The 14,887-nt window shown below is 44.3% G+C and overlaps 1 protein-coding gene across 4 annotated transcripts in view; it reads right to left on the bottom strand.

Moving 5' to 3' along the window:
* The window catches only part of ccser1 (coiled-coil serine rich protein 1), an 815,269-nt gene extending 800,754 nt beyond the window's left edge, over positions 1 to 14,515 (bottom strand). Inside the window, exon 1 of one of the 4 annotated variants that reach the window (XM_062983628.1) lies at positions 13,965 to 14,515. The gene's annotated coding sequence lies outside the window, so the exon portion shown is untranslated. Of the gene's footprint in view, positions 1 to 13,339; positions 13,857 to 13,964 lie in introns of those variants that run through there. The other 3 variants (XM_062983630.1, XM_008111053.3, XM_062983629.1) reach the window with 3 other exon arrangements.
* Positions 14,516 to 14,887: the final 372 nt, after the last annotated feature.

Here is a 14,887-nt window from a genome sequence, read left to right as displayed (position 1 = left end):
TGCAAAACGCTTCAAATTGCTTACTTTTGAGTCTTAGACTTTTTAACAGAAAATCATAGTTTTTGGTGATAGCTGTACTGTGCACTAGAACTCTATATCTGCTCTATCTGAATATTGCAAGCATTGTCCCCAAATTCTGATGAAAGTGAGGAGCTATTCTTAGCAGCTGTTTAAAAAGATACAAACATCCAACTGTCACTCTTTACAGGCCTACAGCTCAGGTACAACAAAGCATATAGAGAAAGTAAATCTATATTTGTTTCTTTGAGCATCTGAACAAATTCTGTGCATGTTACCAGTATGTTATACACAAAGGCATTCCTCACATATTTAAAGTAATCCATGTAATACAGGAAAGAACCTATTGTAACAATGATACTTCCCTGCTATACTCATTTTTGTACACAATAGGCTGAGGTTCCTGGAACTTATTAGGGTTCCTCTACAGTTTATGAGACATTTTTCAATGACATCATGGCAACCAATTTGCCTCAAAGAGCTCTGGCCTACTATTTGTAACCTCCCCTCTACAAAGCATTGGTACAAATTGCACTTCAGAGTTGTGTATGGTTGCTCTCAAGCCCCTTTCCCTACAGCAAATACAATCTTTCTGCTAGACATCATAAGCTCTATAGGTCAGGTGGGACATAATACTAAATCTTATTTTAGTATTATATGAAAAAGCCCACCTAAGCACAGAACTTATGTTAGCAATGTTTGTGCTGCTGTGGCGAGTCCATCCTTGTTGAGGAAAGGCAGTAACTGGTGCATCATTCAGAGCCGGTGCCAAGCATTCCAAGGCAAAGTCCTCTTGGGCCTTCAGTGACAAGTATGAATCTAGGAGTATTTCTAAGACACACACTGCTCCATCAGTGAGAGTATAACTATATCCAGGACAGATTGCTTACCTAATTCTCATACTCAAGAACTACCATCCAACAAAGCCTCAATTTTGCTGGGACTGAGCTTCAGTTGAACGGCTCTTATCTTGATTACACTATCCAGGTCCAGCACCTGCACAATCTCATTTTTCCAATGACAAGGAGTAGTCCAGTTGGATGTCATCAGCATACTGATGGCACAGTACCCCACTTCAAATCCCCTTATGACTGTGGTTCTCAACCTGTGGGTCCCCAGCTGTTTTGGCCTTCAACTTCCAGAAATCCTAACAGCTGGTAAACTGGCTGGGATTTCTAGGAGTTGTAGGCCAAAACACCTGGGGACCCACAGGTTGAGAACCACTGCTTTATGGAGTTATGGAAAAGCATGAAAGACACAATCCTGTGGCTCTCCACAGCTTAATAGACATGGAAATGAATGGGAATCCCCCACAGCTAGTTTCTGGAACCAGATAGGAATAGAATAATTATAATATTTCCTTCCATGTGAGGGAGGCAGTCTAGTAAGTTATCTTGCTAGGAGAAACAGGATAATCAAGAGGGTAGCATTCTCCACATCTTTAATCTATCTGAGTATGTCATCGGTCACACCACCTACAGCCATTTCTGTGATGTGCCACAATCTGAAAGCAGACTAAACCTAGGTCCATAATTACTGGTTTCCTCCATGAATGTGGGAAGTTGTCCAGCCACCACAGGGACACCTACCTCACCCAGAAAGGGAGTACAGGCAGTCCCAAAGTTATGAACAATACAGGTTCTTTAGGTTTGTTCTTAAGTTGAATCTGTGGTGTTTGTTTTACTGTCTGTACTCCTGTACAGAAGATTTTGCCTCACTTTCTGTCCCTGTGATACACCTTTTACCCACAATAACTCTAATAGGAGGGAATTTCCCTTTCTCGGAGTAGATTTCGTACACTTCCTGTTGTCTAACCCCTGTTTGTAACTATGAGTCATTTATAAGTCAAATGTTTGTAACTCATGGACTGGCTGTATATGCAATGAGGAGGTAGTTGAAACATACAAATGTCCTCTCAGGAAAGGGCACACCACAGTGTTCTTCAAGGTAGCAAGTATCTCCCCCAGCATTGTGAGGCATCTATCATTCTCTGGACGTACCCAATCAATCTTCTCCTGCTAGATTTTAACAGGCAAGGTGAGCTAAGGTCAAGCTTACATGTTGTGGCCCAAATTAATTCAAGCATCTTGTCCACATCATCAGGCTGCAACAAACAAAATTGATCCCAGGAAACCTGACCTGATGAAGTGATGGAGACTTCTCTAGGCTCTGAGATAACTGTATCAGCATGTTCGGAGGGAATATGAGCTACGTTTTCCTCAAAATGATTGGCACTAAACAAGAAGCTGCTGTTTCCCATTTCCCTCCTGCAGCTGTGCTGGAGGAAGAAGATGTGGAGTGCATGAAGGCAATAGCTGAACAAGTTCATTCTCATAGTGCTACATTGTGGTATATTTGAACTTGGCCATAAGTTTATGGACTGGTAATATCACCCCATTTCCAATATTCAGCAAATAGTAGTGTGCATTTTCAACCCAAATGTAGCATGATGGTTAAAGAAGTACTGTTGGCAAGCATGCTTCAGTAATAGGTACAAATTCATAACATTCCAGGCACTTGTTCATTCGACAGTAAAGGAAATACCTGACATTTTAACTGGGAGCCAGACAAATATTGCTTGCAGACCATCCCACTGCAGATACAAAATACATCATCTAAGAGGTTCTTTCTCTGCCAGTGTGCCAAATATTGCTGAACATCTTACACATCTGGAACAGCATGCATTCCTGCAAGTGCACAGCATACTGTTATCTAAGGCCTTCATATTGTCTCTCATGACTCTAAGATGAATTGCCTCAATCAATATTCTTATCATGTGGAACACAAAACACGCACACACATACACATAAATGTATGGCAGTGATTACTAGAAATAATGCTATTCTGGATTCCAGAACTGACTGGCATGTTGCTTCCATTGTTTCTTTAACACACAATAGACTGTTCATTAACCCAGATCCATCCCTGGTCTCAATAAAAATAAAAATTTTAAAAAACCAACACATATTTTCTTTCTTTTCTTTGGTGAGACCAGTACAAATGGCTACTGAAATGATTCTGCTCTAAACAGGTGGCTGCATAATGCAGGAAGATGAACAGTCTAGATTCCAAGGGTGAACCCTCTCCTTTGCTGATGTCAATAGGAGTATTCCCACTGACTGCAAAAAAACAATTGGAAGAGCAGTGCACTGTGGCTGGTTCATTTTTGACCAAATTATAATAATAAGGAAACATGATAACAATAAAAAATGCTGCAAAATTTGTACACCAGTTTAATGTGCCATAAAAGGCATGACAGGAAGGATGGTAGACTCGGAGCCCCCTGCTCAGCAGGAATTTTTCCCACTAGTGGAGAAGGTAGCCTATTAGTGGCCTGCTTGGTATCGGTCAGCATTGGGCTGACCGATCTTGGATCCAGGACCTATGCATGGCTGCTAACCCTTGTTACTGCTATCAAAAAACACGTTGTGGCCAGTTTTTTACCCAGCCATGTGTCTGTGTCTTCATTGGTCTTTATGATGGGAGGTGTGTCACCCTACCCACGCAAAATGAAGGCATTGCTCCACCCATAAAATCTACTCCTCTCCATGAAATATTCCCACAACATTCAGGAGAATGAGACACTGAAATGCATTCACACCTAGAACTTAGAGATCTCCTGTGTTGTCATTCCCATGGAAGTGTTACCCGCTTCTTTGAATGTATGGGGTTTAAAAAAAAGAAGAAGGTCTAAATGCTATTTTAAAATGCTCAATTGAAGGTTTAAATTTTGCAATGTTAGAATTTTGGTGACTGAGGGAACATTTTATTTTAAGAAGGGGTGAATTATTGTTTGGGCAGCCATTTCCTCATTTTACCTACCCGTAGCTACACTACGTGTCAAAATAGGTTTAACAGATTTACTAAAGGACTATCGGGGAAAGTCCCTACAAAATCAATGTACAGAAAGGTCTGTTGAACTTGCATACTGTGGGCAAATTCTCAGCATCATCAAGATGGAAGTAATCCCAAGGACTATCTAGTCCAAGAAACCACCACTAAAGCACTCCTGGGATGTGGCCATCTCACCTATGTTTTTAAATATAGTAGAGTCTCACTTATCCAAGCTCCGCTTATCCAGTGTTCTGTATTATCCAACGCAGTCTGTCTTTTAGTAGTCAATCTTTTTGTAGTCAATGTTTTCAATACATTGTGATATTTTGGTGCTAAATTCGTAATTATAGTAATTACTAGATAATGTTACTGATTTTTCTGTCAATTTGTTGTAAAACATGATGTTTTGATGCTTAATTTGTAAAATCATAATGTAATTTGAGGTTTAATAGGCTTTTCCTTAATGCCTCCTTATTATCCAACATTTTCACTTATCCAACATTCTGCCGGCCTGTTTATGTTGGATAAGTGGGACTCTACTGTATGTTGAAGGTTTGGTAACTCTGTGGTCAAGTATGGGAATTTGCATAGCAAAACAGAAAGACAAACACACATAAAGGCAATACAGTTAACATCCCACGTATTGAGCATTCAGGAATTCAGCCATCCACTACTTAAAAATATTAAAAGAAAATCCAAAAAGCAAACCATGATATACATTAGATACCAAGAGGCCACTGTAAGCTGCAATTTCTGCACCACTGCACTTGTGAATCAGCTTCCAGCCTAATCAGTACAACCAGAATTTAAGCATTTATTACAGGAGCAAAAATTGTTAATGTGCTCTGCAGGACAGTGCCCACATTTAATATTCCTGTATTTCATTGTTGCCTACCCTTTTAAAGAATACCAAAAGCCAGAGTAAAATAAATTTTAAAAATATCTACAAATTTACAGACAAATAATTGAAAGTTATTGTGTGCACCCAACTCCATTTATACTAACAATTCTTTCCCAGTTGCTTATTCAGTTGTCTTCCATCTAAATTAATTTTTGCTTGGGAAAAAAAGGCGCATAATGCAGCGAGTGAGATTTTAATGTAGATATTTTTGCAATTTCTCTTTCCCTTTTTCCCCCAGGATGTCCCCCTTGCATATGCTTTGGTGTTTCTCTATCTCTGCTACAAGGCTCTGTCTTTCTCATACTCAATCCTCAGGCTTTATTATGAACTGACTATCATGTATAGGACAGATGACGGCACTGATAAAAGCAATAGTCTCCTCTATAAAGCACAAGTATTTTGTTACAATCCAGAAGGGAAATCTCACTAGACTTGCCACTCAGAATGAACACATGGGTTTGTAGTATCTGAGCACTCTGACATATATCATGACAGGCAATGCTTATGCATGCATACAAATTTAACTAGTGAATAACACTGTTGGTATTTATTCAATTGTGTGTATAATATATAGCTATTAGCTTCCATGGCCATAGTGTTGCAGACTAGAAAAATGGCCAAACAAAAAATGCCATGGATGCTATTGCTAAGCACATATAGAGATTCAATTTCAAACTTCACATCACCAAATCAGAAATGTCCAATAAAAGGATTGTGTTTTATTTTGTAGTTGAATGTACTGTGTTTGTGTCTTCGTGATTTAAGGATGTGTCTTTGGTAATAGATGATAAATGTTATTTTCCCCCTCCTCTCACACACCTGAAAGTAGACAAAATTAATAACAATTGGTGTTCAGCCTCCCTACCTCATAAACAGTGAGATTGAGCTCTGAGATTGAAAGAACTCATATATGAGTGAAAGCGAAACTAACAACTAACAGACAACATCATTCAAAACAGGTCTGACAGCATTTCCCTAAATGAGCAAAAACACTTACTAAGCTTACAGTCATTTTGTCTGGACAGAGTTTGTTATTAATCTCAACCAGCCTATTTTTACACTTGCCAAGCACTACTCAAGTTCCCTACCCATAGAGGGATATTAGTAATGGTCCAATACAATTACAGTATTCTAGATCCAAGCAGAGCTTTGCCAGGAGCACTTTGACAATCACATGCATGAAGCGGTAGGTTAATCCGGGGTAGGCATGGGCCAACTTGGGTCTTCCTTCCAGGTGTTTTGGACTTCAACTCCCACAATTGCGAACAGCTGGTAAGTTGGCTGGGATTTCTGAGAGTTGACGTCCAAAACACCTGAAGGGCTGTAGTTCACCTTATGGGTCTACCCCAGGTCTAACCCAGATCCAGAATGCCCCTGCTGAATCAGGAGCCATGCGTCCTGCCCACCCGTATGCTGCCCATTCCTTTATCTGCTTGTCACTACTGCTTCTTCCCACTGGCCACATGGCTCCCTGAGAGAACCTAGCTATCACTCATCATGTCTGCTGGATTCATAAGGGAGTGCCAGTGTAAACAGCAAGAAGAGGATAGAGTGACCCCTCCTTCTTGAAAATTGTATGGGCACCTCATTCTGACCTGAACAGATTCAACTGCAACAGCCTGAAGTTGAAAGATGCTCTGTGGCCCATGAAGAGCGCCAATGACATGGACCATCTTCTGATCAGGACAGGGAAAAGGTGATTCTTTGGTCTTCAGCTCAGGGACATTTTTTTTCATTGACCATTTTGCTTTGGCTTTCTTGAAACTGAAGTTTGGAACATTTGAAGGAGCAAAGATTGATAACCACAGGACCATCTCACTCATTTGCCTTTCTTTCTTCCTTACTTATTATAAGTATAATTGATCCAAGCAAATGTGTTTTAAAATAGATGTATATCAATTTGAGTCTATATGTGAGGGGGAAAACCTAGGTCGTTGCTATCATAGATCTGTATGAATCTGCATGCATTCTGCACTTACTCTGGAAACAAAATAGAGTCAGGCTGATACCAAAATGAACAGCATAAAAAGGAGTCATTGAGAGAAAAAACAACTCAAGAGAAAAGCAATGACTAGAAGCTCAATGTCTGTGTTGCCTGAAACAGAAACAAAAAACCAGAAAGTACAACAAACATCAACAATATAACACTGTGGGCCTGATTACCCGAAGATTGAATAAGCAAAGCTAAGCAAACTTGTTAAAACTTACATCAATGCAGACAGCATCACAAATATTAGTTGTACTGTAGTTTTAGGTCAAAGCAATATCAGGCTGGAATCCTGTGGTATCTTTGTTGTCATTTGCCTTAAAACTGATTCTAAGGTTCAACCATTGGTTTTTCTTGGCAAGATTTATTTAGAGCAGGTTTGTCACACACAGTGATAGGCTTGTTCAAGTAAGTTACCATGGTTGATTCAAACCTGGTCACCCTAAGTCCAAGTCCAACATTCAACCCACTACAGCACACTGGCTCTTAAAATGGACTCCAATTTATGATGGTCCTATTGCAGTTTTCTTGGTGAGATTTATACAGGGGCAGATTACCATTGCCTTTGTCTTAGGTAAAGAGAGTGTGACTTACTCAAGATGTCTTAAAACATGCATATTCTTGGGCATGCAGATGTACATGAGGTGTGTCCAAGGTGCACATGTACATGCTGGAATATGCAACATTGGATCTGAGCATGTGATCCAATGTGGAACTTCAACATTCGGCTTAGGGCTGTAGAACAGAGTTGCACATGTGACGCTCTTGAACATACAGATGTATGTGGGATATGCCCAAGGTGCACATGCACAATAGATTGTGCATTTATTTGCAAATGTGGTGGTATGTTCAATATTAGCATTCAATACAGGGATTTTATAGTATAGTAAGTATTCAACTGTGCAGGCAAAGATTTATGCTACACAACTTAGATGTTGGATTTAGCCAAAATAAGTTGTGCAAGTGGAGAGGCAAGAGTTATATCATAACTAGTAGATAAAGTGATCACTTAGATCACAGAAAAAATGTGCAACAAATGTAATGCTGGGACTAATCTGTGGGGAAAAAAGGTTTGGACAGATACCAGGACTTATTCAAGCTTCCTGTGGTATTCCACCCCACTCGCCTAACAAGACGTGTTCTGTTGCAGCATAAAACTAAGCCAGGCACTTTCTAGAAATGCATTCAACAGGGGTCTATGTACAGTATTTCAAAATGTTTCCACAGCAATCCAGGGCTTCGATATTCTCCAAGAATATTAAAGACAATTGAAATCACAGATGTTCTCCAATGGAAAAGATGATTAGATTTGATATCATGACCCATTGGCCAACATCATTTTGCCCCCGTAATTACAAATCCTGCAGCCCTGAAGTTTTTAATTGCATTTGTACTACAGAGACCACATTTCATATACCACAAGGAGTTGTCAGAAGGACGGAATCCCTCCAAAACGATTCCGTAGGAAGTTATCTGCTGTCTAAGCTTTCCCAGGTCATTAATATTTCACTTTCATAAAGCCCTGAACCAGTTTTGGAACATGCTTTCTTTTCATCCCCTTTTTAAATATAAGCAAGAGGAAATGTTTGAAGTAAGCGCTAGTTAAACCTTCCCCATTCTGTCTCGCTTTCCCTCACACACACACACCACAGCTCTGGTTTTTTCCCCCCTCATCTCTGCCTCTTGAGGATTTTAACACTTCAAGTACAACATACACCACTAAAAAAAAGGGAGGGCTGAGTCTAGCTTTGTATTGCCTCTTTAAAGGATTTCTTCAATTGTTTTGTAGCCACATTCAACTGTGAAAATAACAAAAAAGAACATCAGCGAAAATAAGCGCGATTACTACATGCTGTCAGGCTGAAAGGGGAAGTGGAGTAAATACAGCAGATCCTCAAATTGACAAACACTTTCTGAATGGAAGCAGTTGGCAAGCTTGAAATCCTGGCAATTCCAAAATACTCTACCTGTTCCCTTGCCTTCACATCTTCCAACCACACAGAACTTCTCCTGCTCTCCCTTGAGCACTTTCCCCATTCATCTGCCAAAGTGCTGGGCATGGGTTGCATACAGCCAACTTCCCATCTCCCAGCATTTTTTGCAGACCTGGATCCCTTCCAGACATCAGAACCACATTTTTAAAGAAAACAAAGAATTGTCACTTCTAGAAGACCCCAGAGCCTGCAAATCTTCTTTTAGACAGTGCTTCCCATTGCCATGCTTATTTGCGTTAAAACCCATCAAAACTCTCAAAAAATCCACACTTCACAGGTATAAGGTTTTAATATAAACATCATGGCTTCATCCTATGGACTCCTGTGGTTTGTAGATGTTGTGAGAGTTGTAATACTATATACAGTAGTTGTAATTCAAGATGCAGGTAATGACCTATAAAGCCCTAAATGGTTCAAGCCCCGCCTATCTCCGTGATCACATCTCCCCCTACGTATCAGCACGGACTCTTAGATCCTCTGGAGGGATCCTCCTCTCGCTCTCACCACTGTCTCAAGCACAGTTGGTGGGGACGAGGGAGAGGGCCTTCTCAATGGTGGTCCCTCGCCTTCCCCAAGGAGATAAGGCAAGCCCCATCACTATCCTCCTTCTGCAGGGACCTGAAACCTGGTGGTTCCAACAGGCCTTTGAAAATGATTGGCTCCAGATCCTACCCTGGCCACCAGGTAGGACCCTGCTTCCACTTTACCCACTTCCCCGGCCCTAACATACATTGTTGGACTAGTGTAACCACCATCTTATAGCTGCTCAACAGGCCATGGGATTGAGAAACTCAGTTTGCACTTTACCCACCAGCTTGCACTTTACCCACCTCCATCTCTATGTTACTTCGTTGCACTAGCCCAGCCTCCCATAGTGTCTAGGCCCTCCCTGGAATCTTGTCCATTGATAGTTGAACTTCACCCAATGGATCAGCACTGAAGTGGTTTTAATTCTATATGAGTATGTTGTGTCACAGTAATTATGTTAATGTTTTATTATGGTTGTGTTGTATGTTTTTGTGTTGGTAATTGAATGATTTATGAGCGCCCACTGTTAGCTCCAGCTTCTGCCAACCTAGCAGTTCGAAAGCATGCCAATGTGAGTAGATCAATAGATACCGCTCCGGCAGGAAGGTAACGGTGCTCCATGCAGTCATGCCGGCCACATGACCTTGGAGGTGTCTATGAACAACGTCGGCTCTTCGGCTTAGAAATGGAGATGAGCACCAACCCCCAGAGTCGGTCATGACTGGACTTAACGTCAGGGGAAACCTTTACCTTTACCTATGTTGGAAACCGCCCTGAGTCCCTTCAGGAAAATAGAGCAGTATACAAATAAAGTTTTACTATTATTATTTAGTATTATTTATTTATTTTATAGCTCAGAGATGTATGCTATAGAAGTCTAAGGCCCTATCTACACTGCCATATAAAATCCAAATTATCTGCTTTGAACCGGATAATATGGCATTGTAGACTCATATAATCCATCAGATAATCCGGATTCAGAAACTGGATTATATGGCTCTTACCAATTTGTAAATCCCAAAATTTCAAAGAACAGAGCTTCATTGAATGTTGTAATTATGTTGCATGGGGGCTATTGCAGGGAGACACAGAAGGTAGGACCCAGTCTAATGGTTTGACTAGATTTCATTGTTACATTAGAAGGAACTTCTCAACAGTAATAGTGTTTTAGCAATGGAATCAATGCATCTCTGGGCATCTTTAAAAAGAGGATGGAGAGTTACATGCTGGAAATGCTTTCACTGGAGATTCTGCATGCAGCAGGGGGTTGGCCTCGATGGGCCATGAAGCCTCTTTCAACTCTGTAATTCTATGGCTCTATAACATCAAATCTGCATAATTTCCTATAGTGGATATTTGGTCCTCTGGTGCACTGAGCCACTTAGCACCTGCAGAGCAGGGGAAAATTAAAGCATCTGACAGTGTTCACACGGTCATACATGAAGTGATCATATCTGCCACTGAGATGCCGGGTTCCTTAGAGGTCTCAATGGCCAATGTGATTGTACTGCATCTGGCTATGGGAATACAAGCAGAAACTTCTGTGATTCCCCTTCCCCTTTCTCTCTTTTCATGAATGTTGAAGGGAAGGAGGTTCAGCAGTCCTGTGGTAGATCAAAGAGACTTTGGAGACTTCAGAGAAGGAAAGGAATGCCAACATCGACACTTATTAAAAATATAAAAATGCAAGCTTAAGAATAACATATGCCTACTTATACCAGTAACAGGAGGGTGTCAGTCCAGAACTAGATTTCTCATCACATCTGGTTTTGTCTTAGAATCATAGAATCATAGAATCATAGAGTTGGAAGAGACCTCACGGGCCATCCAGTCCAACCCCCTGCAAGAAGCAGGAAAATCTCATATTTGTACATGGCTATCATGTCTCTACTCAGCCTTCTCTTCTGCAGGCTAAACATACCTCTTTAAGCCGCTCCTCATAGGGCTTGTTCTCCAGACCCTTGATCATTTTAGTTTCCCTCCTCTGGACACTTTCCAGCTTGTCAACATATCCCTTCAACTGTGGTGCCCAGAATTGGACACAGTATTCCAGGTGTGGCCTGACCAAGGCAGAATAGAGCGTCTTATTTTTTAAGAGATGGCCCAGAGTCATGGTGTGGCCACTGGTGAATACAGTCCAGTCCAATATGTGCATCTATCCATCTCCTGTGGTAAACAAACAGAATTCTACAAGACATTAACAGTAACTCAAGTTGGGGCCCTTTCAACCAAACTCTGTCTTTGCCCCTTGAGAACACCAACCACTACCTAATGCCAGGTCAGACTCTTTCTCTATGTAGCCTAATCCTAACACAGTCAGTAGTTCTACAAAATATCAAACAGGGATCTTTTGCACCACCTGGTACCTGCTCTCTTTGAACTGGAGATGCCCGGAACTGAACGGAGACTTTTTGCATGCAAAACATGTTCTCTATCACCCAGCTACCAGTCCTCCATTTCATTTGCTCCCAGATGCTTTCTGACCTCACTGAAAAACACCCCCAGTCGCCTGATTCACTCTGGGGCTGATGTGGAAACCATTACTGCATACTGAGCAGGAGAGTAATACGGGGAAGGAGAAATTGATAGATTAGTCATTTTGAATCACCAGCCTTCATAACTCCTAGGTTCCGGCAGAGTGAAATCTGTTTCAAACACACACACATACACATGCATAAATGTTTTGTGGGATTTCACCATGGTATGAGAAGAAAAAAACTAATCCTCTCAATTCCCAATGTCCCTTCCTTATGCTATTGTGGGTACTATGCAACAATCAAATATCATCATGGCTCATGATAAAATGCTGCATTACAAGAAAGCATGCAATCCGGAGAAGCTTCTTTCCCACCCTCGCTCTGCCTTGTAGATGCAACTCCATCTGAGATGATCATTCCTTCTGCAATAGTCAGTTTCTCCCTCACTTCATGAAAAATAAGGCGCAGGTAAGCATCACAGTTCAGAGTGTAAAAATGAACCATCCAGGAACGTGTGCGTCATCACCCGTCGACACCCTCTCCCCATTCAAATATTTCTAGGAAATCCCTTCTCTCAGTAGCAGTCCAGCAGACCGGCTTCAGTTCATCTTTGACAAATAAACAAACCAAACAGAACCGAAAAAAATGGGATCATTAGACAATGGAAACCTCATTCCAACTTCTCACTGGTTCGGTGGATTTGGAACGCCACAGGTGAAAGCCAGGCACCAAACAGACCGCATTTCTCTTTGACACATTGCACACAGATTTTGTGACCCAGACCGGTCCGCCCTACTTTTATTGCAACTAGGGTGCCTTTTTGGACACACACTCTCTGTTGACCTTTGTCTCCTGTGCAACATCTAGCAGGAGGAAGAAAGCATCCGCCCCAAACAATGTCTCAATCTCTTTCTCTCTTTCTTTCACTCAGGCTCTTTTCCCTCACAGCATGTTCACCAGCCCTAGTTGTCACATGTGCTCCCATCATCCGCATTGCACAGGCAAGTGGGTCAAGCAATGGTTGTGTATAACTGGCCAGAGAAGGAGCGGCCCAGGGAAGAAGTGACAGGAGGGAGGGAGGGAGGGAGGGGGCGGGCTTGCCATGTGGCATCACCAGAGAGGGTCCACATGTCTTCCACACCCTCCAGCTGTCAAATCCTTCCCGCTTCTTGTTTTAGGGCGGCAAAAGCATGCAAGGGGGGGGGGGGGACACACAGTGCTTCCATTCTGGCTGGAAAGCACAAACGGCCCAGTTTCTCTTTCTCTCTCCCCTCAGCAAAGTCGAAACCCAAGACAGCTTTCCAATCCCAACACCTTAAGGCGAGTGCGCGCTTGGGCCCACGCACCCGACCTCTCTCTCCAAAATAGCAGCCCCACAAAGCGCGTGGCCCTGGCCCTAATCCCCGGGGCTGTGGCCCACTGGCACACTGCAAATCCCCGCCAGCAGAGATGGAGCCTGCCTTCTTTCTTAAAAAACAAACCAAACTGCCCTTGAAGGCACACAGGCAGGCAGGCAGGCAGCCGAGGAAGGCACTGCGGCTGGCTCTTCGCAAGCCCTTCCTTGCAGCCGGACCCGCTGGACTTGGTGCAGTCAACATACCGGCTTCCCCGGCTCTCTCTCCGGCGTCTTCCTCCTCCTCTTCCTCTTTCCCTCCCACAATCAGCTGTTGGCCCGGCCCCGGATCTACCTGCAGGACCGGCAGCGCTCTCCAAAACAGCCCGAGCCTTTGCGCCACTTTCCCGGCTTTTCCTCCCTCCCTCCCCCGCCCCACGCGCGATCCGCCCACCCGGGGCCCAAGCTTAACTTACCAAGCAACCGCCCCCATGCCTTGACCAGATGATTTCTGGGGTTCAAAACAACACAAATCCCAGAACCCCAACCAAGCTCCGGGGGAAGGGGGGGGTGGAGCCCTGGGTCCCACTCGTGCCCCGCGTGGGTGGGCGTTTAGGCGCAATGCTCCCCACCGGGGCGCTGGATTTGGCCACGAGGAAAGGAAGGAAGGAAGGGAACAAGCGAGGGCAGAGGCGAAGGATGGTGGGGAGAGTTGTTTTCCTGGAGATGGGGAGTGGGGAGGAGATGATGGCATAAAGGGAGGGGGGCTCAAAGTCTCCCCACCCAGCTACCCACACACCCACCCACCCGTCACCCCAAAGTCCCTCTTGTGCTTGTGGGTTGGGGTCCTCTTTGGGCCCCGGGGGAAGGAAGCGGCGCGCGCGACACCCACCCTTCTTTGGGGTCCCGATCCAGGCGGCGCCGGTTAATCCACCCGGAGGCAGGCGAGGCGGAGAGCAGGAGCCGAGTCCAGCCAAGCCCACGCGGAGACCCCGACCCTCATGTTGCGCCGGGTGGGGAGAAACTGGAGGCACCTTCCGCAGCAGGAGCAGCACAGAAGCGCCTTGGCAGCCTTGGCTGTTTGTGGCAAGGAGAGGAGAGGAGAGGAGCGAGCGAGGAGGCGAAGGCGGGGAGGGACGGAGGGGGAGGCGCTTGCGACGTGGGTCTCTCCCGGGTGTGCGTGTGTTGTGTGTGTGCCTGTGTGTTGCGTGTGCCACCTCAGAGCCAAGGCATTGCGGCGCTCGGGAGGGGAGAGGCGAAGCGCCGCCGCCGAGGCAGCTCCGGGCTCTGAGCGGGGATTGACACGGCGGATTTGAGGAGCCTCACCTTGCTGAGCTCTGAGTCAGCAGAGAGGCAAACAGGTTGGCGGTGCCTGGCCTCCGCTTCTCCCTCCCTGTCTCCCTCCCTCCTTCTGTCCTTTTCCTTCTCCAGCCGCAGCGACTCGACCGGGAGCCGCAATGCGAAGGCAAGCCAAGGACGAGGAGACCCGAACAGACCCAGGAAATGTCCTCGGGAGAGGTGGATGCGTGGGGCTTGTGTTTGTGGATGTGTGGGGAATGGATGGGGAGAGAGAAACCTGCCTCTTTTCCTCCCTTCCACCTTTCCGCCCGAGGGAAGGGCAGCCTTGTGACACCCTCAAGCCCTCGCCAATCCCTTGTCACGGATTCCTTATCCCTTAATACTCTTGCACCGGCTCGCATGTACCCGCAGCCTGGGTGGTTATAAGATGTGCGCCTGGAGGGTTTCCCCCCCTTTCCTGCTGTTAGCCAGAGTGAATATTTCAAGCTATGTAAAGATGGTAGGAACTGAGGAGCA

This window comes from Anolis carolinensis, chromosome 5 (genome assembly GCF_035594765.1).
Source record: "Anolis carolinensis isolate JA03-04 chromosome 5, rAnoCar3.1.pri, whole genome shotgun sequence".
Taxonomy (NCBI): Eukaryota; Metazoa; Chordata; class Lepidosauria; order Squamata; family Dactyloidae; genus Anolis; species Anolis carolinensis.
The sequence above is the reverse complement of the archived record's forward strand: the minus strand, read 5'-3'. Positions and strand labels throughout refer to the sequence as shown.